This window comes from Vombatus ursinus, unplaced genomic scaffold (assembly GCF_900497805.2).
Source record: "Vombatus ursinus unplaced genomic scaffold, bare-nosed wombat genome assembly UNPS02014775.1, whole genome shotgun sequence".
In the NCBI taxonomy this organism is placed as follows: Eukaryota; Metazoa; Chordata; class Mammalia; order Diprotodontia; family Vombatidae; genus Vombatus; species Vombatus ursinus.
The window spans coordinates 5,812,359-5,838,964 of record NW_020954553.1 but is presented as its reverse complement, the minus strand read 5'-3'; the positions used below and the strand labels follow the sequence as shown (position 1 = coordinate 5,838,964).

Genomic DNA, 26,606 nt, shown 5'->3' with positions numbered 1-26,606 from the left:
TGGAAGGAAAAAAATTATATGGATAGATAGATAGATAGATAGATAGATAGATAGATAGATAGATAGATAGATAGATAGATAGATAGCACAGGGTGAGTTGAAGATGAAGGGGTGATATCTGGAGAACAAAATTAAGGGGTGAGAGGATTATACTGGGAGAAGGAAAAAGGGAGAGGTAGAATGGGGTAAATCATCTCGCATAAAACAGACAAGAAAAGGCTTTTACAGTGGAGGGGAAACAGGAAGGTGAAAGGGAATGAGTGAATCTTATTCTTATCAGATTTGGCTTTGGCTTAAGGAGGGAATAAAATACACACTCAATTGGGTATGGAAATCTATCTTACCCTACAGGAAAATAGGAGGGAAGGGGACAAGAAAGCAGGGGAATGATAGAGGGGAGGGCAAATTGGGGGAGGGGTAATTAGAAGCAAACACTTCTAAGGAGGGACAGGGTGAAAAGAGAGAATAGAAAAAACAGGGGGTGGGATAGGATGAAGGGAAATATAGTTAGTTTTTCACCACATGACTACTATGGCAGCGTTTTGCATGACTACACATGTATAACCTATATCAAGTTGCTTGCCTTCTCAATGAGGGTGGGTGAGGAGGGAGGAAGGGAGAAAATTTGAAACTCAAAGTTTTAAAAACAAATGTTAAAAATTTGTTTTCACATGCAACTGGGAAATAAGATATACAGGCAATGGGGTATAGAAATCTATCCTGCCCTATAGGAAAATAGAAGGGGAAGGGGATAAGGAAATAGGGGGAGATAGAAGGGATGGCAGATTAGGGGAAGGGATATTCAGAATGCATGCCATCTTAGGATGAAGGAGGGACAAGATGGGGAGAAAATTTGGAACTCAAAATCTTGTGGAAGTGAATGTTGAAAACTAAAAATAAATTAATTAATTTTTTTAAAAAGTACCATCTAGAATCACAATGTGATAGAGCTAATTGACCTTAATACAGTCCTTTAAAGTTTGCAAAATAATTTACATACATTAACATCTTTTCTGAGTTTCACAGCATACTGGGAAGTAGATACTACAAGTATTATAATCATCTTACAGATGAAGCAACTGAGACTTAGCAAGGCTCCACGCATGCCTATGGGCAAGCCAGAGACAGAATTTAAATGGAGGTTTTACAGACTCCAAGACCCACACTCTATCTACTACACCAGAGGTGGCAAATGCTATGCAGGGGAGCACCAATAAAATTGAAATGTAATTAGGAAATATTTAACAAAATAAGTACAATAAAACATAGATAATGTTAATTTGTGGTTTTCTAAGTCAATATGCAGCCAGCAGGGGATCCTTATATATATTTTAGTGGTCCCATTTCTCTTTGACTTTGATCCTGTCCTAAGCCAGGCTGCCTCATGGCCATCCTGCTGGGCTTAGAACTCAAGTCCCTGGCTTGCCAGTCCCATATTCTTTCCACCGACCACCTCATGCTTCATGACCCTATATTCTAGGGCCACTGCAATCTAATCCAATAAGCATTTATTAGGCCCTTATTATGTGCCAGGCACTGTGCTAAGCACCTTTAAAACAAAGAAAGCTAGTCCCTGCCTTCAAGGAGCTTGCAATCTAATGGAGAAGAGGAGACAACACACAACAGGAGGCAGAAAAGGAGAGGAGGGTCAACGGGGGTACCCAGCACCAAGGCATCTTGTTCTTTGGAGCTAAAACCAGACGGAGCAGTAAATGCAGAGTGTTGTGAGCCCAAAAGTCCAGTTTCTGACCTCTGTAAAGGAAGGCATTGGAAGGAGTTCAGTACTCTACCATTCAGCCCTCCAATCAGAAGAGAGAGAAAACAAAGGGAGGTGGGATCAGTCAAGGCTTGACTCAGCAACATGGTGATGAGTACATAAAGCAAATGGGGAGGGAAGCAGGGAGGAACAGGTGGTTGTGCAAAAGGGGATGGTTTATTTACCAGGACCAAAGCAAAGCACTGCCTGAAATTATAATACAATCAGACCAGAAGGATAACAGAGAAAATAAAAGAAAACAACCTTAATTACATATGGCAGCTTTTGAAATGTTGTGCTGGTGATTCTTTGGGGTTCTGAATTCTCATTTAGAGCTTCTCCCTAACCCTTCCTCCTGCCCTGGCTCATGCCCACAGGCTGGGAAAGACACAATAGAGCACCATTCAGTTCAGAATCGAGATCTCCAATCATACAGGGTAGTAAATCACCCCATCCCAAATATCAAAGCAGCATTATGCTATTGCTTTGTGAATCACATCAACAACTTAGATATGTAATTTACAAAGCTTACAGTTTATCCAAACTTGCAATTATGGTCCTAAAATCACTGAGCATACTTTAAGTAGGTATTCTGTGTGATTGGACCAGGAGCTACTTCCCTAAGAATATTTAACACTGTACAAATAGTGGATAGAGCACAATGGATAGAGCACCAAGCCTAGAGTCAGGAAGACCTGAGTTCAAACCCAGTCTCAGATACGTACTAGCTGTGTGATCCTGGACAAGTCACTTAATTTCTATCTATCTCAGTTTCCTCAACTGTAAAAGGGGGATAATAATAGCACTTCCTTCCCAGAGTTCTTGTCAGGATGAAATAAGATAATATTTGCAAAGGCCTGGCATATTCTAAGTGCTTAATAAATGCTTGTTCCACAAAAGGAATATCATGAGAAAGCAGATAAGGTCTGTCCTCTCAGGACAACACTAGCTAAGTTCAGAGAGGTATATCAACAGGACCAGCCACCAGGGGATAATTTATTTTTTGTACTGACAGAAACTCTTGATAAGATTGCCCATTAAAATGTGAAAGATCTTATACTCTACTTTGGTGGAGGGAAGAGGCACACCAAAAAATGACTGAGCCTGAAAGTTTAGTTAAGGTACCTAATTTGTTTAGAGCTGCCCAGATGTGGACCCTTTGACTATCCCCAACAAATAGTCACCTGCAATCCTCCTGTACTCAAAGAAGTGAGAGAAGAACTAGAAGAATGTAATATCTCAGAAATCAAAGGCAAGAGAGTGTCAAGGATGGTCAACAGTGCTGCAAAGAGATCAAAAAGAATGAGAGATGAAAAACTCCTCTAGGTTTGGTGATGTTTTAGAGAAACTTTCCCCAGAGTAATGAGGACTAAAGACAAACTTCAAAGGACTGAAGGCTGAAAAGGTAAAGATTAAGCACATAGAAACAGTAAGTATAAACTATTTATTCTAAAAATTTAGGAGTGAAAGAAAGGAAAGAAGAGGGGATGAGGGAAAGGAACAAGCCTTTGTTAAGTGCAAAGTGCATACTATATGCCAATTGTTGTGTTAAGTAATTTATAAATATTATTTCATATGATCCCCAACAACCCTGAGAGGTAGATGCTATTGTGTTAGACCCACTTAACAGTTGAGGAAACTAAGAGGCTAGAGACTAAGTAGCTTGCTCAGGATCACACAGCTAGGACCATCACTTGTGTAGTTATTCCTATCCACACAGGGTCACAAGAAAGAGGGATCATAGGATCAATCAATCAACCAATCAATAAGATTTTTTAAATAGCTACTATGTGTATCACAGAGCTAGAAGGGACCTCACAGTTCATCTAAGATAAGGTCTCTTAATCTGGGGTCTATAAGCTTGGTTTTTAAAAATATTTTGACAACTGTATGTCAATATCAATCAATAACCATAGTAAGTGCCTATTACGTGCCAGACACTATTCTAAGCACTGGGTTTCCTTTGTAATTCTATATATTTACTTTATACATTTAAAAACATTCTGAGAAGAACTCCATTGGCGTCACTGGATTGCCAAAGGGGTCCATGACACAAAAACAGTTGAGTGTCCCTGCCCTAGAGCCAAGGAGAACAAGTCTAATATCTCATCTATGTGATAGTCCTTTGAGTACTTCAAGACTGCCATCATGTCTCCCCCAAAGTCTCCTCTTCTCTAGGCTAAACACATATCTAACTCATTCAAATGATTCTGGCATTGTACAACCTGTAGTTTTTACTATTTTTATTGCCCTCCCCACACTCCAGCTTGTCAATGTCCTTCCTAAGACAGAACACAGTATTTTAGGTGAGGTCTGACTGGGAAGAATATGGCGAGACAAATACCTCCTTCATTCTGGACATTTAACCTCTTTAATAAAACCTAATTTAACATTAGCTTTTTGAGACAACCATCATTGACTCAAATTGAATTTGCAGTCCACTAAAAACTCCCCAGATCCTCTGCATATAAACTGTTGTCCAGCTAAGCCTCTACCATCCATGCTTGTGAAACTGATTTTTTGAACCCAAAGGTGGAACTTGACATTTATACCTACTAAATTTAATTTTATAATATTTGGCCTAGAATTCCAGCCTATTAAGATCTTTTTGGATCTTGGCGCTATTCAGTATGCTAGCTATCCCTCCCAACTTCATCTATAAATTTGATAGGTATGTTTTCTATATCTTTACCTAAGCCCCTGATAAAACTGGACACAGCCAACCATCAATCCCTGGGGCATCCCATTAGGGAGAGCTTCCTTCAAGCTTTCATCAACTCCTTAATGATCACTCCTTGGCTCTGGTCATTCAATTAGTTTTGTGTACTGCCATCAAGCTTACTTTTTCCTATCTTGTCCACAGAGATAGCATGAGCTATGAAAAAAAATAGATGAGAATGAATGAACTAAGAATGGGTGGAGGCTGAGAGAGAACTGAAAAAGTGCCATCATCCTTTATGTGCTGAAATTAATTTTAACGCAAATAATTACCAAGGAAATATAGTTATAAATAATTACTAAGTTAGTTATTTATCTTGATTTTTAATGTTATTGCCATCAATAAATTAAAAACCATTTATTAAGTGCCTACTATGTTCCAAGCACCATGCTAGGCATTTGATAAATACAAAAAAAGAAATAATCCCTACTCTCAAAGAGATTACATTCTAATGGAGGAGGCAACAGGTCCATATATAAGTATATACAGAATAAACGTAATAAAGGACGTACAAATAAATATAAGTTAAAAACAAAGTCGTTTGGGAGAGGAGGACACTAGTAGTTAAGGGACCAGAAGAGGCTTCATGAAGAAGGTGGTGCTTAAGCTATGTTTTGAAGGAGGAGAGAGGTCTTCTGTGAGGCAGAGGTAATGAGGGAGTGCATTCCAGGAAGGAGGGACAGTCAGTACAAAGGCAGGGGAATGGTTGATGGAATGTCATGTGTGAAAAATAGAGAGAAAGGTGGTTTAATTAGATTTCAGGGTTCCAATCAGGAAGTAATATACAATGAGGCTGGAAAGACAGATGAGGGGCAGATTGTGAAGGACATGAAAAGCTAAATAGAAGAGCTTATATTTTATCCAAGAAGCAATAGGGAGCCACTAGAATTTATTGGGTAGGAGTCATGGTCAGACCTGCACTTAAGGAAAATCATTCTGGCAGCACTGTGGAGGATGGACAGAAGTAAAGAGAGACCTGAGACAGGGAGACCAGTTAGGAGGCTCCTGCAATAGTCTAAGTAAGAGGTGACAAGGGCCTGAATTAAAGGGGTGACTGAGTATATAGAGAAGTTGAATGAAAGAAATGTTGTGGAGGTAGCAACAACAAGATTTGGCAATTGACTGGGCACGTGGAGTGAGGGAATGGAAGAAGTCAAGGATGATGCTTAGGTTATGGATTTGAGAGACTGGAAAAATGGTGGCGTTTTTGACAGAAAAGATTTAGGGGATAAATCAATGAGTTCTGTTTTGAACATCATGTGTTTGAGATGTTTCCAGAACATCCAGTTTGAATGTTTGATAGGAAGTTGGTGACACAGGACTGAAACTAAGGGGAGAGATTGGGGCTAGATAGCTAAATCTGGGCATCTCTATGCATAGAAAGGACAATTAAATCCATAAAAGATCAGAGAGTAGAGAGAAGACCTATGATAGTTTTGGGGAACACCCAAAGTTAGAAGACATCAAATGGATGAAGATCTAAGAAAGGAACCTGAAAAGGAGCTATCAGAGAAGTAGACAATCCAGTATAGCAGTGCTAAGAAAACCTAGAGAGAGAATACCCATCGTACCACAATGTATCAGTTTCCTTCCTTACAAAATGGGCACAATCACATTTGGGCAGCTAGATGACACAATAGGTAGAGTGCCAGCCCGGAGTCAGGAAGACTCATCTTCCTGAGTTCATATCTGGCCTCAGACACTTATTAGCTGTGTGACCCTGGGCAAATCACTTAATCCTGTTTCCCTTAATTTCCTCACCTGTAAAATGAGCTGAAGAAGGAAATGGCAAACCATGACAGTGTCTTTGCCAAGAATACCCCAAATGGGGTCACAAAGAGTCAGACCCTCCCGAAAAAACGATCAAACAACAACAAATCACATTTGCACTACCAGATTCTGTTCAGGGTTGTCATCATCAATATCTCAAATTTGATCATATTTTCCCAGGCATAAGAGGAAAATTCCCCTCCCTGTATATTTCAGAAAGAAAAAAAAAAGTTTAAATCCCCACAGCTCCTAGAAGGACTGGAAAAATGTACCACTTAAAATGTCCAAATAAATCTGCACTGATTCAAGGTCCTTAGGAAGACAACAGTTTATCTGAAAAAGACCTGGGGGTTTTAGTGAAACTGATATGAATCAGAAGGGTGATGTGACAGCCAAAGAAGGAAGTATGAGCTTGGGCTGAGTGCCCAGAATGAGGAAGGGGATAAAGAGGCTGGCTTTTGAGCAAGAAGACATGGGAATAAATGGGTTTGAATCCTGATCCTGTTCATTACTACTTGTGTGACCTTGGGCAAGTCTTTTTGCTTTTCTGGGTCTTATTTATCTCATCTATCAAATGAAGGACTGACCTCTAAGGTCCCTTCCAGCTCTAAATCAATGAGCCTATGATAGTTCTGCTTTCTCTGTCCCTCTTAGGCTGTATTTGGAATGTTGTGTTCAGTTCTGGGGGCCAGTTTGGGAAGGATATTAACAAGCTGTTGTGCATGTAGAGAAGACTGAAGGAGATGGAGATCAACCCCTTCCATATATAAGTTGAAGGGTCATACCGCCATAGAACTAGATCTCAAACGACCTCAAAAGTCATCTACACCAGCTGCCTTATTGTAGATTAGCAAATGGAGGCTGAATCACTTGATCAAGGTCACACAAGCCACTAAGTACCAGAATAGGGAACAGTCTGTAGAAAAGAAGCCTTGGTGGGAAGACTGGCAGGATGTGATTTCAGCACTTGAAGACCTTTACCCTACGGAAGACAAATTAGACTTGCTCTGGTTGGCCCCAGAGGACAAACTAGGAATAATGAGTTGAAGCTGCAGGTTAAGGCTATAGGTAAAGAAAGCTTTCTAACAGTAATAACAGTCCACAGGTTGACTAGGCCACCCTGGGAAGTGGCTAGTCCTTGTCTGGTCCTTGGAATATTTCAAGAAGAAGCTGGATAATGACTTGCTGGGAATGGTGTAGCATGAATTCTTGTTAAGTTACAACTTGGTCTAGATCAAACGTTCCTAGCCTGGTGAGAGACTTCAGAGGATTCAAGAACATGGATAGGAAAAAAATTATATCTATTTTCACTAACATCTAAATTCAAATTTAATATTTCATTCAATTGTTTAAAAACATTATTCTGAGAAGGGGCCCCGAGGCTTCACCAGACTGCCCAAGGGATCCATGATAGAAAAAAAAGATTAAGAATCTCTAGTCTAAGTGAACTCCCAGAGTCCTCTCAATTTTGAGACCCTGATATTAAATCTCACATGGGAGAATTCCTCATACTAACCTGCTCTGCCCAACATTTTATTCCCCTAAGATTTTTGGGCCGGGGTTTATAATCTAGGTAAAACAGATGTTGACCCACTGGGGAAAAAATCAGTAGAAAGCCCGCCACACGAAAGAACACAGAGAGAGAACAGACACATCCTGATGGAGTTATAAAACAAACAGCGTGAAACAACCCAGGATATTTAGGGGAATCCCTTGGTGAAGAGGAAGCCATATGGACTCAGGATGCCCGCCATTCCAGAATGTGTCTGTCACCATCAACCTATAACCTTAGAGCACAGGCTGCTCCCAAAGCTGTCCTAGAACATTGGTTGGAAAGATTCCAGGAAAAATGGGTCATTTCTCAGACAATAAACCCTTGTGACCCTAAAACTGGCCCATACACTAAGGTTCAGGCTGAGAAAGTCCTGCCTCTAAACTGGCCAGAGATTTAAGTTCTGAGAGTTCATTTTTCCTCAGTCAGGTTCCATCACAACCTCCCAGATTAACTATTACTCATCTGCGATCAGAGAGGCAAGATCAAGACTACAGCACTGATTTTCTAAGAAGGATTCTAGACTACTAATCTTTATGAGGACAGGAACCAGCTTTTATCTAAACTTTGCATCTCCCCAGTGCCCAGACCAAGGTTCTTTGCACACAACAGGAACTCAATAAATATTTGTTGAACGAATGAAACAAAATTTGTCATTATACCATCTGAAATTTCAATAGTTTATTTCTTTTTTAATAATTAAATTTTCTTTTATCACGAATTTAATTATCAATAAACACAAATATTTCAACATAAAAACAAGAGGATTGCATAAGAAATTGAAGTTCTGTTATGTAGTTTGCTTGTTTTTAAAAGGAGAGAGAGAGAAGGAGAGGGAGAGGGAAAGAGAAAGACAGACAGTGAGAGAGTGAGAAAGAGAGAGAGACAGAGACAGAGACAGAGAGAGATGGATGAATATAGATATGGGTGGGGATCCACCTGGCTCTAATCAAATACAAAAGATCTGGAGTCCTCAATGAAATCAATCACCCATATCCCAGTTAGCTAACTAGCAAGGTTCTGAAGGTCTGACACCTTGATCAAGTAAGAATGCCTCTTTGAGTTGAAGAATCAAAGGTACAAAATAGGTGTGAACGATTCCCTGATACCTCTATTGAATCAAAGGAATACCTTTTAGGTAAGGAAAAAAGTCCTGAATGTTTTGAAGGAGTAAAATGCTTCAAGCCTCCGAATGAAATGAAATGATGCTACACAGGAAATGTATTGGGAGTCACACTCACTAGTGATTAGATAAAAGAAGCAAGCCAGTTCAGCACCAAGATTTCAATCTCAGATCAGTTCAATGGTCTGAGCCAAGCCCCTCAAGAAGGAATTGCTTGAGAGTGAAGTGAGCAGAACCAGGACAACATTGTACACAGTAGCAGCAACACTGTATAATAATCAACTATGATAGACTTAGCTTCTCTCAGCAATACAATGAGCCAAGATGATTCTAAAAGACTCATGATGGAAAATGCTGTCCACCTCCAGAGAAAGAACTGATGGAGTCTGAAAGCAGATTGAAGTATACTATTTTCACTTTCTTTATTTTTTTCATGTTTTTTTTTCCTTTTGTTCTGTTTCTTCTCTCATAACATGACTCATATGGAAATATGTTTTACATGATTGCACATACATAACCTACATCAAATTTCTTACTGTCTTAGGGAGGGGAGAGAGGAGGGAGGGAGGAAGAAAATCTGGAACTCAAAATTTTATAAAAAATGAATGCTAAAAATTGTCTTTAAATCTAATTGGAAAATGCTATTTAAAAGGAGAAAAAAAGGAGGAATTGCTTGGGACTAGGGAAAGGACAAAAGCAGAAACTGTCTCTGCCACCAGTCCTTGGCTAGAGGAAACCTTGTGGCCTTCAAAATGTTGGAAGGTTTGGACTTCCCTTTAGTGATGGTAACCAGGCTCCCCAATGGTTTCGACTGACAGCGGTGTCTGCATCAAAGATATATCACTATCCACCTGCTAACAAAGAAGTGGTAGATTTCAACTGCAGAGAGATATATTTTTGTATGTGACCAAAGAGAAATTTTGTTTTGCTTGACTTTGTGTATTTGTTACAAGTAATTCATTTTTCTTTTCTTTTCTTTTGTTCCAATAGGATAGACAGTAGGAGGAAGAGAAAACAGATTTCTGTTCTTTCTTTCTTTTCACTTAAAAATAGAGAGGTCGGATGGAGGGAGGTTACCGATGTGTATTATTAGATACATTTTCAAATGAGATCACTGTATTATTCATCTTACTTAATTGTTTTACTTTGTTGTAAGAGAGCTCACATGGAGTGGGGGTAATCTGGAGATGTCTGTAATGTAAAAACAAAGCACCTTGATAAAAAAGGAAAAAAAAAGACTTCATGAAGGGAGAAAAGGATTTCCATCCACATGGGCTAAGTTTTAATGTATTTTCCCTTAAACTCTGTATGTACTCACGGGAGAATATGTCCTAGACTTTGGGGAAAATGTTTTGTAGCAATCACCTTAAGTGTGAGCCCACTCTCCCCAGAGATGAAGTGGGTATATTGAGGAGAGTACACTTGGGGGCAGGGGGAATTTTTGTAAATCCTTGCTAAAACTTCACAGTAAATAACCTTGTGTAAAAGATAGTTGCTCTTAGTTAATTGGTATTGGAGAGATATTGACTGCTTAAATTATATTAGGAATATACTGCATGGAGTTTACCAGAAAAAAATAATAAAGCCCTAGCCCTTAGGTTACCCCTAGAACTCTCAAGGGAGGAGTAAATAGTTATTCAATGGGGAATTGACTTACCAAAGCCAGCGAGAGTTGGGGACAAAATCTCCAGAGCCCATGTTACATATTTACACAAGAGGCAACATGGCAAGGTAGATAGAGAGCCTACCACAAACCCAGGAGGTTCAAGCACATACTGGCTATATGACCTTGAGCATACCTCTGAGCCAAATTAAGACTTTAAATTTCCTATGCCAATGAAATCATGGCTCCAGTCCCTATCCAAATAGACACGTATACAGGAAATTTAGCAAATCAGTAAGAAAACCACTCTTTTATGTTCCCACCTGTGCTTTTTGTTTGTTTTCTTCTATGTACTTAAAAAATGTTTTATTGATTATCTCTATTTTCTGCACCATCTATCACTATCCACCAACCTACCACCTCACACTCCCAACCAGAAGCCTCTCTTGTAACAAATATGTCTAGTCCAGCAAAACAAATCAACACATTGGCCATTTGTGGGAATACATGTCTCATTCCTCATCTTTAATCTATTACCGCTCTGCCAAGAGTGAGACCTGGAACACTAATGCACTGTTTGGAAAGCTGTGAAATTTCAACCATTCTGTAGAACAATTTGAACTATATCTCGTTAGGGCTGAACTTCAACATAGAATCTAAAACATCAGTCAATTTAAAGAGCTGAGCTTAAAGAGATGAGGAATCCCTATCTACTAACTAAGATTCCCTTAAGAAAATTGTCCATCAAAGAAGAGGGGCAGATTTAAAAGCAGAAGGGACCTTGGAGGTCACTTAGTTCCAGCCCCATATTACATAGATGAAGAAGTTGGGGCTCAGAGAGATTAAGTGGCTTGCTCTTGACTCCTACTTTATTTTATATTCTCCTACATTCCCCATATACCAAAAACCATGGGTGCTAGGGGCCTTGCCATGAGGGCTTACTGGTTTTAAGTCATACAGCCTGTTATAATACTACTACTGCTACTGTTACTGCTACTGTTCCTACTACTGCTACTGTTATTGTTACTACTGCTGCTGTTACTATTACTACTATTAATAATAACAATAACAATAATAACTACCATTTACATAGTGCTTTAAGGTTTGCAAAGTATTTTACATGTTAACTAATTTGATCTTCAAGATAGCTGTATGGTACTCACTTCAGCAGCACATATACTAAAATTGGAATGATACAGAGATTAGCAAGGCCCCTGCTTAAGGATGACCCACAAATTTGTGAAGCATTTCCTATTTTTGGAACTCAAAATTTAAAAAAAAATGTTAAAAAATTTTACATGTAGCTGGAAAAAAATAAAACGTTAAAAAAAACTCTATGAGGTAGGTGTTATTATTATCTCTACAGATAAGGAAACTGAGGCTCAGAGAGGTTAACTACCTTGCCCCAGTTCACACAGCTAAGTATCTGAGACAGGATTTGAACTCAGGTTTTCGTGACTCTAGGACCAGCACTCCATCCATTGTGCCACCTAACTGCCTTCACCAAGGAATCGTCTTCCTTCAGGCCTGCCACCCAACTTTCTTATACTAGATGAGCTACAGGAGTAGCAGTAGGAAAGAGGCTTTCAAACACTAGCACAAAAATCTATATTGGTTTTGCTGAATGATGGAAATGGACTTTAAAAAATAAGTAAGATGTCACAGTAGAAAGAGTCCTGGTATTGCAGTCCTAGGGTCTGGTAAAATGGAAAGGGCACTGGGTGTAGAGTCAGAGGGCCTGGATTCAAATCCCAGCTCAGCCACTTAAGAACGGAACTTGAAACGGAACTTGAAAAAAAATAACCTTTATCGACAAAATGGTTGTGATGAACCTGGTACAGAAGAAAAGTCCATGGAACTGAGAAAGGCTTCACTTCTTTCAAGTTTCCATGATTTTGTTGTGTTGGGTCTTTTGTTGATCAACACACCTTCTTTGCCTTAAGTAAATGGTCTGTGAGTCAAAAGAAAAATCTTGTTGGCAGCCATCTGGTTCATTTGTTCATTCAGTAAGTATTTATTAAGGGACTACTATGTGTCAGACACTGCAGAGACAAAAGACAAAAACATTCTCCCATTATACAGGGAGGAAATAACTCATACAAAGAGAAGTCAATAATAAGTAAAACAAAGCTTATACAGAGTAATCCTGGAGCACTAGCAACTCGGGCTGGGGATGGGCAGGAAAGAGCTAACTTTGCAGATTTTTATGGATAACCTTTGTTTTCTAATCACCTAGTTTTCTCTTGTATCCCCCCCAACACCTACACACCCAAAGAGCCATGCTTTATATAATTTTGGGGGGCCAAAAGGAAGAAAAGACAAAGATTTGGCAAAACCTATCAAGACACTAAAGAAAAAAAAACCCTAACATTCTATCCGAGGCTAAAGAAGTAGTAGGAGATGTCTTCTCCTATCTTTTCTTTGGTTGAGCCAAGTCTTCAAGGCAACTAGGGATCTAAGAGGCAGAGGGGACAAAAGGACACATTCCAGGCATGGAGCACAGCCTAGGCAAAGGCAAAGTAGTGGGAAAGGGAATGTCCTACATGGGAAACAACCTCTCTGAACTTAGCTAGGCTGGTCCTTAAATGACAGAAACAGTGTCTCACTAGACATACTCAAAGCCTTCTCCACTTAATAGGACCTGCCAGTGCTTGGCCTCCAATGGCTAAGCCTTTGAGGGTCACCTTAATATGATGATAAAGCATTGGAGAAAAACTTTGGGGGAGGAAAGGCCTAGCTATATATTTTTAAAAGCCTAAGAAACCATACTATGATTGTCAGCATCAAATAACTTTCAAATATTAGCACAAAAATCTATACTGGTTTTGTTGAATGATGGAAATAGACTTTAAAAATAAGTAAGATGGTACAGTAGAAAGAGTCCTGGTATTGGAGTCCTAGGGCCTGGTACAATGGAAAGGACACTGGGTATAGAGTCAAAGGGCCTGGATTCAAATCCCAGCTCAGCCGTTTAAGAACTGCAAGTAACTTCACATCTCAGGGCTTCTGTTTCCTCATCTGTCAAATGAAGAAGTAGGACTTGAAGGCAGCCAAGGCTAAATCTATGACCCTATAGCCTAGCTTCAGATTCTGGCTCTGCAGTTTACTGCTTGTGGGATCTTGGGCAAGTCTCTTGTCTCATGGGGCCTCAGTTTTCTCATCTGTCAAATGAGGGAGTTGCACTTGATCCATTCATAGGTCCCAATGTGTTTTGCATGACTTTATATGCATAAAGGGTATCATATTGCTTGCCTTCTCAGTGGGTCAGAGAAAGGGAGAGAATTTGAAACTCAAAATTTAAAAAGAATATCAAAAAATAAATAAACGAATGAACAAAAAAAGAGAAATTAAAAGAAAAACGCAAAAGTTCCTTCCATCTCTCAATCTAGGATCCCATGGATTCAGTTTATCCATTTCCTGTGCCACCCTGTCCCCCCCCCCAACAAAACCTGCTTGGGGAAGGGTCTCACTTTTCATCCTTGGCTTGGCAGCCAGGCACAGGCATGAATCCAGGCTAGTCTTCTCCAACTGTAGGACACAGAAAGACACCACTAGAATACCCCACTGAGCACCCACACCATAACCCAAAGCAAGGAAAATATTGTTGAGTCTCAGGATTAAAATCACAAAATGACTAACTCCCCTCAAAATGCCCATTTTCCTTGCTGTTTGAATGGAAGAAGTGGCTTTTCTGCTGAAATTAAACATCAGTAAACAGGCAGTTGTAAGAACATGAAGTGGCTAAAATTGCAGGCTTTGTTAGAAACAGCCTTAAACAGCACATATTAGCATAAATTGTGTTTGTTATGGTTAAGTCGAAGCATTAAATATCAAACTGGGCTAAAGGGCTGTTCTCAATGCAGTGGCATACATTGAACTAACTACCTGTTTTCATCAGTTTAGCAAGCTGCCAGAACTGAAGAAGTCAGCCATTTAAATGGATTTGTTTATAAAATATCCTGCCGTCCTCTAGCCCCACAGTCAATGAACCAAACAGCCCTTGGAGCCATAGCTAGGTTATTATAGAGAGTAAAGCCAAAGTTACCTCACACTGAAGGAGCAAATAACCCAGCATTCTGTTAAGAGGCAATGCAGGGCAATGGAAAGGGCACTGAATTAGGAGTCAGTGGGCTTGAGTTCAAAGCTTTTCTCTGCTGTTTATCATCTCTGATTTTGACCAAGGCAATACGGTATAATAAAAAGGACACTGGATTCAAAGACAGGGGAAGGAAGAGAACATTTACTAAACACCCACTATGTGTCAGACACTGTGCTCAGTACTTTACAAATATTATCTCATTCAGTACTCACGGTCCTAGAAGGTAGGTGCTTATTATCCCCATTTTACATATGAGGAAACTGAGGCAGATAACAGTGAAACAATCTGCACCGATTCATATAGCTAATCAGTATCTGAGGCTGGATTTGAACTCAAGTCTTCCTGACTACAGGTTCAGTACTCTATCCACTGTATCATGCAGTTGGTAGAGTTAGGAGCAAAGTGTAGAAGCTACCAACAGCAAATTTTGATTTAATGTAAAGAGAAACTTCACAATTAGATTTATCCCAAGGTGAAAAGGGCTGAGAGATAAAGGGCTCTTCCTCAATAGACATCTTCAAGCAGAAGATGGATGAACTCTTGACACATATGTCATAGACAGAATTATTTTTCAGGTATGGTTAGGACTAGGTAGCTGCTGGGGTCCCTTCCAACTCTGAAATTCTATGATTGGGTGACCTAGGTTCAAATCTCAGTTCTGCTATTTACTAGCTGTGTAACTTTGGGTGAGTCACTTAAAGCTTCCCTTTCCTCATTTGCAAAATAAAGGAATTACATTAGATAGTAAATTATATATTCTCCCTTTAAAATTTGCAAGGCATTTTATATTTATTTTCTAATTTGAACCTCACAAAAACCCTGTGAGAGATGTGATATAGGTATTTTTATCTCCATATAACAGTTAGGGAAACTGAGTCTCCAAGCCTTGACCAAGATCCACCATTAGCATCAGAGCTGAAATTAGAACCCAGACCTTCTGATTCCAAAACCAATACTCTAATACACTTTGCTGTTCCATGAAAAGGACTCTCCATCTCTCAGATCCGGGCATTGTTCTCTGGCTGTCCTCCATGCCTGGAATGTTCTCCCTCCTTTTCTCTGCCAGGCTTTCCGGGCTTTCTTTAAGTCCCATACAAAATCTCACTTTCGACAGGAGGCCTTTTCCACTCCCAGCCCACACCCTTAAATCTAGTGCCCTTCCTCTTTTAATTATTTCCTACTTGTCCTGTATCTATAGTTTATCCTAGCTAGCTAGGTGGCGAAATGTATAGAGTGCTGGACCTGGGATCAGGAAGATCCGAGTTCAAATCTAGCCTTAGACATTTACTAGCTGTGTGACCTTAGTCAAGTCACTTCACCCTGTTTGCCTCAGTTTGTTCATCTGTAAAATGAGCTGGAGAAGGAAATGGCAAACCACTCCAGTATCTTAGCCAAGAAAACCCCAAATGGGGTTATAAAGAGTTGGACATGACTGAAAAATGACTGAACAACAACATAGCTTGTTTGTACATATTTGGTGGCTTGTTATCTCCCCCATCAGAATGTGAGCTCCTTGACCAAAAAAGAGATAAAGATAGAGGGAATGAAGGGACATAAAATGGATAGTTTTGATTACATTAAATTCAAAAGTTTTGCATAAACAAAACCAATGTAACCAAAATTAGAAGGAAAGGAAACGGGGGAAATTTTATGGCATGTTTTTCTGATAAAGGTCTCACTTCTCAAATGTATAGGGAACTGAGCCAAACTTACACAAATAAGAGCCATTCATCAGTTGATAAATGGTCAAAGGACATGAAGAGGCAGTTTTCAGAAGAAGAAATCAAAGCTATCAATATGAAAAAAAATGCTCTAAATTACTACTGACTAGAAAAATGCAAATTAACACAACTCTGACCTCACATCTATCAGACTGGCTAACATGATAGAAAAGAAAAATGACAAATGCTGGAGGGAATGTGGAAAAATAGGCACAGTAATGCACTACTGGTGGAATTGTGAATTGCCTCAACCATTCTGAAGAACAATTTGGACCTATGCCCAAAAGGCTATAAAACTGTACATTCCCTTCAACTCAGCAATACCAGTACTAGGTATGTACCCCCAAAGAAATAAAAGAAAGAGGAAAAGACCATGTGTACAAAAATACTTATAGTAGCTCTTTCCATGGTGGCAAAGAATTGGAAACTGAGGTGATGTCCATCAAATGGATAATGGCTGAACAAATTATGGTCCATGATTGTGATAAAACACTATTGTACTATAAAAAAAATATGAGCAGGATGGTTTCAGAAAAACCTGAGAAAACTTACATGAATTGATGCAAAATGAAGTGAGCAGAAACAGGAGATCATTGTAACAGCAATATTGTAATGATGATCAACTGTGAAAGACTTAGCTAGCATGATTAAGACAATGATCTGAGACAATACCAAAGGACTCATGATAAAAAATGCTATCCACCTCCAGAGAGAGAGAGAACTGATCAACAATGCAGACTGGAGCATGGTTTTTATTTTTCACTTTATTTTTCTTGCTTTTTTTCACATGGCTAATGTGGAAATATATTTTGCACAACTCCACATGTATAATGGGTATCACAATGGATGGAGGAAGGGCTGGAAGAAAGGAGAGAATTTGGAACTTTAAAAATTTAAATTCAAAAAAAAGAACATGAGCTCTTTGAAGGCAAGGACTGTCTTTTGTCTCTTTTTGTATCCCCAGCACTTAGCACCATCCCTGACATATAGTAAGTGCTTAATAAATGTTTGTTATTGTTTGTCCTTCACTTTCAAAGAGGATCAATGACATCACAATGTTGGAGTCAAGGTACAATGTGTCTGACTGTGACTGATCAGTCCGATACAAGATTGGAAGGCTCTACCACAGGTCAGGCACAAATAGTCTGTTTGAACATTTGGGATGGAGACTTCTCTAGATCTGTGCATCTCATGTTTCCTTTGTGTTACTACAATTATGCTATGCTCACAGAGCACAGTGTCTTCTTTGATGTGGGCACACCATGCTGGGCAGTCCTGTGCCAACATCTCCCATGTCTGACAATCAATACCAAAGTTCTTCAGAGAGACTTTGAGAGTATTCTTGTACTACTTTTTCTGACCTCTGGATGAGTGTATGCCTTCTGTGAGTTCTCCGTAAAAATAGTCTTTTAGGTAAACATGTATTTGGCATTCAGACTACTAGGCCAGCCCATTGGAGTTTCACTCTCTGAAGTAGAGTTTGAATGCTTGGCAGTTATTTTTGAGAGAGGATCTCAGTGTCTGGTGCCTTATCTTGCCAGGTAATCTTCAGACTCTTCCAAAGATAATTCAAATAGAAGCACTTCAATTTTCTGGCATGGTGCTGGTATAATGTCCAGGTTTTATAGGCATACAACAATGAGGTCGGCACAATGGCTCTGCAGACCTTCAATTTAGTAGTCAGTCTAATAGCTATTCCCTCCCACACTTTCTTTTGGAGCCTCCCAAACACTGAGCTAGCTCTGGCAATGTGTGTGTCAACCTCATCATCTATGTGTACATCCCTGAAAAGTATACCACCATGGTAAGTGAACTTAACCACAACATTCAAAATTTCTCCATTTGCTGTAACTGATGATTCCAAATATGGATGGTGTGGTGCTAGTTGATGGAAAACCTCTTTTTTCTTGGCACTAACTGTCAGGTACAAGCAGTAGTGAATCAATCCATACTCTGTTACATCTCAGCCTCAGAACTTGCATTGAGTGCACAATCATCTGTAAATAAAAAGTCACACACCAACTCTCCTTCCACTTTGGTCTTGGCTTATAGCCTTTTCAAGTTAAATAGTTTACCATCAGAGCAGTAGCTGACCTTGATGCCATTTTCATCCTCATTGAAGGTGTCTGACAACATCATGGAGAACATCATGTTAAAAAGCATGAAAGCAAGCACACAGCCCTGCTTCACTGTATTGGTGACTGGGAAAGTGTGAGAGCATCACCCTTTATCCAGCACCTGGGCAAGCATGCCATCATGAAACTGATATACAATAATGATGAACTTCTCTGGGCAACTAAATTTCGCTATTATCTTCCACAAGCCCTCATGACTGACAGTATTAAAGGCCTTGGTCATATTGACAAACATTCTATACAGACCTCTGTTCTGCTGCTGGCACTTTTCCTGGAGTTGTCAAGCAGCACAAACACCATGTTGACCATTGCTCAGCCCTTTCTGAAGCCACACTGGCTCTCAGGTAGATGACCATCTTCCAGGTGAAGGATCAGCCAATTAGGGAGGACTCTGGCAAGAACCTTGCCAGCAATATATAAATGCTTAATGGCTGACTGACTGATATCACACTACATTTTAATAAAAATGTGAACTCATAATAATTTTCACCAATCCTCAAATTTTCTGCAACTGGCATAACAAGAGACATTTTGTTTTATGTCATGTTTTTGGCATGCTCTGTAGGATTAGGGAAAACATTTGACAAAATATCATGAAGACTGTCCTAACCTAAAGAAGTCTTAGTCAATTTGCTAGTTGTCCTGGTTAGAATGGGAGAGTGTGTCTGAGCACAAAACTTGAAATGGAATTCAGGAATCGCAGAGAGGTCAATTTAGGCTTGATATGAGGAAAAACATCTGAACAATGAGTACCCTCCCAAGTGAAATGGGTTGTTGCCTCAGGAAAGGATGGGTCCTCCCAACACTGGGAGGTCTTCAAGCAAAAATTTGATGGACATTTGCCAGCTTTGTTGCAAAGCACTGGGGTCCCTAAGGGCCACACACTGACTTAGAAAAGCAGGAATTAACATCATCTATGTTGTATTATAGTTTTATTTTGTTAAACATTTCCCAATTCATTTGGTTCCAGCCATTCTCTGGCTGCTTGTTTGACAGCTCTGATGTTGGTATTCTTGTTCAGGTATGGGTCAGACTACATGGTCACCAAGCTGATGGCTTAGTGGATAGAGTGCTAAACCTAGAGTCAGGAAGACCTGCATTCAAATCTAGCCTTGGGCATTTGTTAGCTGTGTGATCCTGGGCAAATCACTTAACCTCCATTGGCCTTAATCCAGTGGAGAAGGAAATGGCAAACCACTCTAGTATCTTTGCCAAGAAAACCCCATGGACAGCATTGGCATACTATGGTCTACAGGGTCATAAAGAGTCGGACACAACTGAAAGAGTCCCTTTCAGCTCTGAGATTTATGGTTCAAGAAAGGAGGCCAGGAAATCATATTCTTGATCATTTCAAATGGTTGGAACTTTTTTTTTTTGCTGGTTAATTGATTAATTGATAGTAGCTTCATTTCTCATTGCTAGGGATTTATATTAAGATCTCAGTGCTTCTAAGATGAACTCTGAAATGGACTTCTGCCTTAAACCAAACCAATCCCAAGTGAAAATGTTAAGAGTATTATTCCTCTAGGATTCTCCACTAAAGATTGACTGGCCCCCTTTAAAGAGTGGTTAGTTAGGAACCCGTTTATTACATGCCCCAGTGTGAGGCACTGAAATGGGTTGTCAGGGAGATGCCAAAAAAAAAAAAAGATAGGGCAGGTGTCCTCTCAGTACTCACAAACTAGCTTGGGAGACATAACATATATAAGAAATGGCCAGGGAAGAGAAGAGTCTATAGAGTACTATCTGAAGGTCACCCAAAGGCCTGAAAATATAGGGTCAACTATTTTGTAATAAAGAGTGAAAAAGGATCTGTACTAACGCTTTGAGGGAGGGGTCAGACTTGCTGTGCTTGTCTCCAAAAACCAAAACTAAGGAAAATTGGTGGAAGCTACCAAGAGGCATATTTAGGATCAATAGAAGGGAAAATTTCCTGGCAATTAGAGCTGTACAAAATCGATATGAGGGCTGCCTTGGAAGGTGGCGCCACCCCTACCCCACTAAAGATCTTCAAGTGAAGGCTGAGAGACCACTTTGAAGAACATCACAGAGGGGCTTTCTTATGAGGTATACATTGGATTAGATGCTGTCTAAAGTCACACAGATGTGTGTAATTATGCATGTACTTGTGCCTATGATCACAGATTTAAAGCTAGAAAGGGCAGTGAGGGGCTTGGACTGGGTGGCATCTAAGGGCCCTCCAGCTCTAAAGTTATGATCCTAGGCTGTACCTCTCCATCACTGCCACTACCACCATCACATACCCATTTTATAGATGATAAAACTAAGACACAGGGAGGTTAAGCTAAGTGACTTGCCCAAGGTCAAGGTCACACATCAGTAGGAAGTGGCCTAGCCAGGATTCAAACCCAGGTTGGCATCCAGCACTCTTGGCACTGCCTTATTCTGTCTCACCTTCTAACTCTGAAAGCCTATGGCACACATCATTCTATACCAGATAAAGATCTTCATCAGAAGAACAAAGCAGAAAGCTACCCTCTAAATTGAACGTATGGCCACAGAACTCACACCTGTATCCAATTAATTGCCAAGGCTTATCAATTCTACCTCCTCAACAGCTTTTCTACATGTTCCCTTCTATTCACATAGCCACCACTCTAGTTCAAACTCTAAACACCTCTCACCTGGACTATGGTACAAGACTTAGGCCAATTAGAAGTCATCCTAATGCGGCCTCTCTGCTCTCTGATCCACTTAGCTGCAAAAGTGATATTCCTAAATCACAAATATGCCCACGTCACTCACCTACTTCAGTGACCTCCATTGCCTTTATGTTTGGCATTCAAAGCCCTTCACAGTCTAGCTAGAGCCTATCTGACCAAGCTGATTCCACACTACTCTCCTTGCCCTATTCACTGAACTCTAGCTAGCCAAAGCAGCCCACTAAATGACATTCTAAGTTCCTTTGAAATCTCAGCTTCAATAGCAGCTCCTTCAAGAGATCTTTCTTGACTTCACCCCCCACCCCAGTTGTTAGTCCGCCTTCCAAATCCTTTATTTGTATTTTTATATAACCTATAGAGGAGTAGCACAGCATGATGGCTAAAAGGCTAAGGTGGAAGTCAAGAAGATTTGGGTTCACACCTGCCTCCAATATGTACTAGTTGCACAACCCTGGACAAGTCACTTAAACCCCTCAAGGGCCCCAGGAAACTCTTGGAACAGCTAAGTTGAAGAGCAGGTGTCAATTTGCATTAGCAGAGAAGTTTCTTCACTGGGAGTTCCCTATATCAATGAATCATAGGTTCTGTACCCAAAAAACACATAGATAAAATAGCGTGTATTTACATGTGTACTTACATATAATGTGTATTTATCTGTGTGGAGCCACAGGGGACAGTTAGATGGATGAGGTGAACACCCAAAGTGGAAAGCAGCCCTAATACCAGAGGTACTGGTCTTCCCTGAACACAACATACTCCCCAGATGAATATAAGCTCTAAGAGAGTAGCGACCGTCTCATATTGTCTTTATTATACCAGTGCCTTACCCACAGTAGGTACTTGATAAATGCTTGCTGCTTGATGGAGGCACTGATGGGTGAAAAGCACAGTAGTAGCTCCTCTAGGATGACCAGCATTCCTTTGGGAGGCTAACAAAGTCAGGCACCAAGATTGCCCACAGTTGCCAGACCACCCAGGTCTATAGAGGCAGGGCATTCTCTAAGGGGCAGAACCTGGATTTCTTCCAGATAGCACATCCAGCATTCAGGAACCACCGAAGAGCCTAATGAAGAGCAGGTGACAGGAAAGGGGAAGAGGACACTGGAAGTGAGCCAGAAGGACCAGTAGGAGTTCAGATGGCCACTTCAGGTCCTCCAGGCAGTGGCAGTCAGCAGGTGATGCTTCCTTAATCTGACCTTCAGTCTCCTCTGCCCTCTCCCCAAGGCCTATTTTACTGAAAGAACCCACTCAATGGAATTACAGAGGAGAAACTAGAAGAATTGGCTCACTCTCATCTCAATTACTCTGTCTGCATTTGTGAAGTCATTGAATTGAATGTGCCTGTGTCTTCAGCCCTGGGTATATTATAAAGCAGAAGGAAATAGGGAAACATTATTTAGGGAAAACATTTTGTGCCTTTCTCCTCAAAATGCAGGGGCAGAAGTGGAAGAAAATATGCTACGGGAGAAAATAGATGAGGAAATACAGTAAGTGAGGAAGCCTACAGAGATAAAGATGGCCAAACAATTCTGGCTTTCATTTCCTATTCCTTTTGAAAATATATCTCTCATGAACCCATCCTGTTCCTAGGTCCCATTCCCTTCTCTCTCCCTCTCTCCTTTATTATATTGCTTTGTAAAACACCAAGGCTAACCCAGGGCCATGGTATTTCCTATTCCACTGGACCCCTCCTTGTACAATGCATTTATCAAGCATCAAGGCATGACCTGAAAACACAACATACACACAAATAGAATCTGATTAGTCTATAATAAGACTCAATGATCCCCCACTCTGTGATAGAGCAATGGAAAGGGCACGACATTTGCAGGTTCAGATCCTAACTTTACCACTTACTACATACCCAGTTACAACAAGTCAACACTAACCTCTCAGGAACTCAAAAATCTTCTTCTGTAAAATGCAGAGGTGGGACTAGATGACCTCCAAGGGCCTTTCCATCTCTAGATCTATGATATGATTATCCTAGCAACAAGAGTAGGAAGGCTTCTATTCTAAATTTCTATTTCCATACTAAGTTTGTCATTGCTCCTACCCCCTCTCTTAATGGTAATAATGAAGGAGGGAGGACCAATATCCTCTACTTCCAATAGTCTGTATTTATATACATAAGAGATCAGTAGTTTCACCAATGTAGGGAAATCCCTCTACCACTGCAGATGTCAAACCATCTAGGATTTAGAAGTTAAGTCCCAGGGAGTCCCTTTAGGTACACAGATGTTCAGTGGTCTATACAGGGCAGCTGGTAAGTTTCATAGATGGGATTTGAACCCAGATCTTTCCAACTCCAACTTCATGACCCTGTACTGTATCTATTGCATCATTCTTTTTTATTTTAGACTTAAATACTAAAACAAATACACAATAAAAAAGAAAAAGAAACATATCATGAACTTAAATACAAAAGGAAAAAAAGCATTACCACGTGCATAGCAGAATGTGAGAGGATTCAAAATATACAGCAATAAATATCCATTTCAAGAAAGCCTATATAATAAATACTATGCATTGTGTGTATCATTCTTTTCAATGGCTTTCCTCATGCCAGCCCTGTGAGGTAGGCAACTCAAGTATTTTAGATGAGGAAATTGAGACAAAGAAAGAAAATAGTTTGTGAGCATATAAGTGTCAGAGTCAGGACTTGAACTCAGGCCTTCTAACACTTAAGACCAGTGCTTTTTGTATCAAGCTTCTCCCACTTAACTTCTGTAGGCTGGACATCCAGTGCAAATTCAGAGAAAGGACAAGATTAGGGACAGCTAGGTGGCGCAGTGGAAAGAGCGCCGGCCCTGAAGTCAGGAGGACCTAAGTTCAAATCTGACCTCAGACCAAACACTTGACACTTACTAGCTGTGTGACCCTGGGCAAGTCACTTAACCCCAATTGCCTAAAAAAAAAAGAAAGAAAGAAAGAAAAGAAAAGGACAATATTCTCTAGGTCCAATCCCTTGTGTCTGGCATTAACAAACATGTGGAATCTGGTCATTTTAACCTAGAACCATTCAAGATGAAACAGAACATGAAACAGATGTGTATAGAAATCGAAAAACAGCAGCAATGGAAAAAATGTGTTTAAATGTATGAAATCTAGTGAAACCTAATATACAACAAACATGAAATCATATAATTGCAAGATGAAATTGACTGCCTGGAAGCACCGGAGAAACAGAAATGCTAGTACAGCCAAAAGCCTGTCTGGGAGAGGGGGACATCCTGTCTATGGGACATGAGTAATTTGGTTTCTTGGAAAGCTGTATTCTCTATGGTAGAGAAGGAAACAACATTAGTTTCTACTATAATTTAGAGGGTTCTACCTCCAAACCAGGGATGTTTTTAGCCAGTATCCTATTAATAAGCAATAACTCATTCAATAACTTTTTTCAATCCAATAAATGATTATTAAGCACCTTTGCACGAGGTACAGAGCTGAGCCCTAGGGATGCAAAAATGAAAAACAACACAATTACTGCTCTCAGGGAAATTACAATTTCATTGAGATGGAGATGAGTGATAATATAATGATAGTGATAATTCTTGTACAAAAAAAAAAGAATCCTAACTAGCAATATTAATACCCGGGATACTTAGCACAAAATGTACCTCCAATCAGCTTTTTAAGAAAAAATGGAAAGGGGTGGAAAGATTGGGATGGGGAGAAGAGATCCTGGAACAGAAGTCCTCATGGCAGGAGGAGGCTACAAGACCCTATGAAGTCACTACCAGAAGGCCTGAAGGCAGAAGTGGGGAGAGGGAAGGAGGAAGCTCACCTGAGGTAAGATCATAGGAGATGGTGTACGGATGGAGAGAAAAGGGAAAAGAGAAGCAAGACATCTAGTGGCTTCCTGTTACAATCATCTTACAGAATTGGGGTACCTAGCCTGAGGTCCACAAACAGATTTCAGGGGGTCCATGAACTTGGATGGGAGGAAAAATAACTTCTTTAGTTTCACTAGCCTCTAGTTGAAGCTTCACATTTCCTCCAATTATTTGAAGACATTATTTTAAGAAGGGGTCCATAGGGTTCACCAAACTGCCAAAGGGAGTCCATGACACAAAAAAGGTGAAAAACCCTTGTACTAGAGACAGATATCCTTAAAGGCAGGGAGAACTTGGTTCAGGTCTTGCCTCTCACATATATTGACTGCATGACCTTGGACAAGTCACAACCTCTCGATGTCCCCAGCCAACTTTAAGACTGTTCAGTTGCAGACAAGCTGGAATCATCTACATCGGCAAAGGGAGATTCTTCACTGGGAGTTCCAAGTGCTATCAGTAGGCTCTAAATTTCAGTGCCCTGGGAAAAGTCCCAGTCATCCTACCCTAGTTATGTCTCTGTACACAAATGAATATGAGACAAGGAAAATGTGATAGGGGCAAATAAGACAAAGTTCCCTGAGGGAAACCACCACTTCAGGAGAAGGGCCATCTCATTTGGGACAGTTGTCATGGAGGCTGTCAAATGGAAGGTAGAAGATCATTTATCAAAGGTGATATTAAAAAAAGAGACTCATTCTTCAGGTGGAAGTTACATTAGTTTGGAAGGGAGATGGGCAGTAATGACACAACATGTATACAAATAAAGAGATCATTTGAGGAAGGAGAGTTAGGGAATGGGAAGAATCCCTATTCCCTACATCAGTGGGGAACTCTTCAACTGTATTATCAATAGAAAAGAGCACTCCTAGTGCAGAAAAAGGGGTCATCACCCTAGTGGTGGCCCCACTATATCACCCCACTACCTTGCTAACAGAGTTTAGAACTAGATCAGCCTTAGAACTCATCTTGGCTCCTATCTACATAATATAGAAGAGAAGCTGTTCTCTCCCCAAATCTTTCCTAAATCAAGACTCAATGTTTTCTTCTGAAAGCCTTTTAAAGTAGTTTAGAAATAGCTTGCAAACTTCTGTCATTCTCTCTCCCCTATCCACCCCTCTCCCAATAACAAAGGAAAATAAATCACTCCCTCCCTATACATTTGGCAGACTGCCTGCCATATTTGCTTCAGGATCTGGGGGACAAGGCCTAGAAGAAGAAGTAGGACCATGAGATGAATTGGCCTAGTCACAAAGGAAGCCCCCTGCCTCAGATTTTTCAGCTGATCTTTACCCAGCATTTTTAGCTTCTTTCATAAACACTGAAATTGTCCCAAATACAAAGGTGCCTTCCCCTTCAAGAGAACTTTTACGCTCAGACTTTTCTGGACCAACGCCAGTCTTCTTTAGAAACAAGCAGGTCTTTATTTTTAAAACACACACACAGACACACACAATGTGACAATCAGCAACTGTCTGAGCTACGGCCTGTTGACGCACAGGACATCATGCCAAGACAGGACTGAATTACATCCCCCTAGCCTGCCACCCACCTCAGTTCCTATCAACAGACAATGAACACTTTAGGGGTGGCTGCCCCAGTAAAATAAAG

The 26,606-nt window shown here is 40.3% G+C and overlaps 1 protein-coding gene and 1 non-coding gene across 4 annotated transcripts in view; one reads left to right on the top strand and one right to left on the bottom strand.

Moving 5' to 3' along the window:
- Window positions 1-26,606, bottom strand: part of HIVEP3 (human immunodeficiency virus type I enhancer binding protein 3) — a 530,360-nt gene that overhangs the window by 447,075 nt on the left and 56,679 nt on the right. The window lies entirely within an intron of this gene.
- On the top strand, window positions 11,679-11,782 carry LOC114045020. Its single transcript, XR_003569334.1, has one exon. It is a non-coding gene; the product is annotated as a U6 spliceosomal RNA (small nuclear RNA).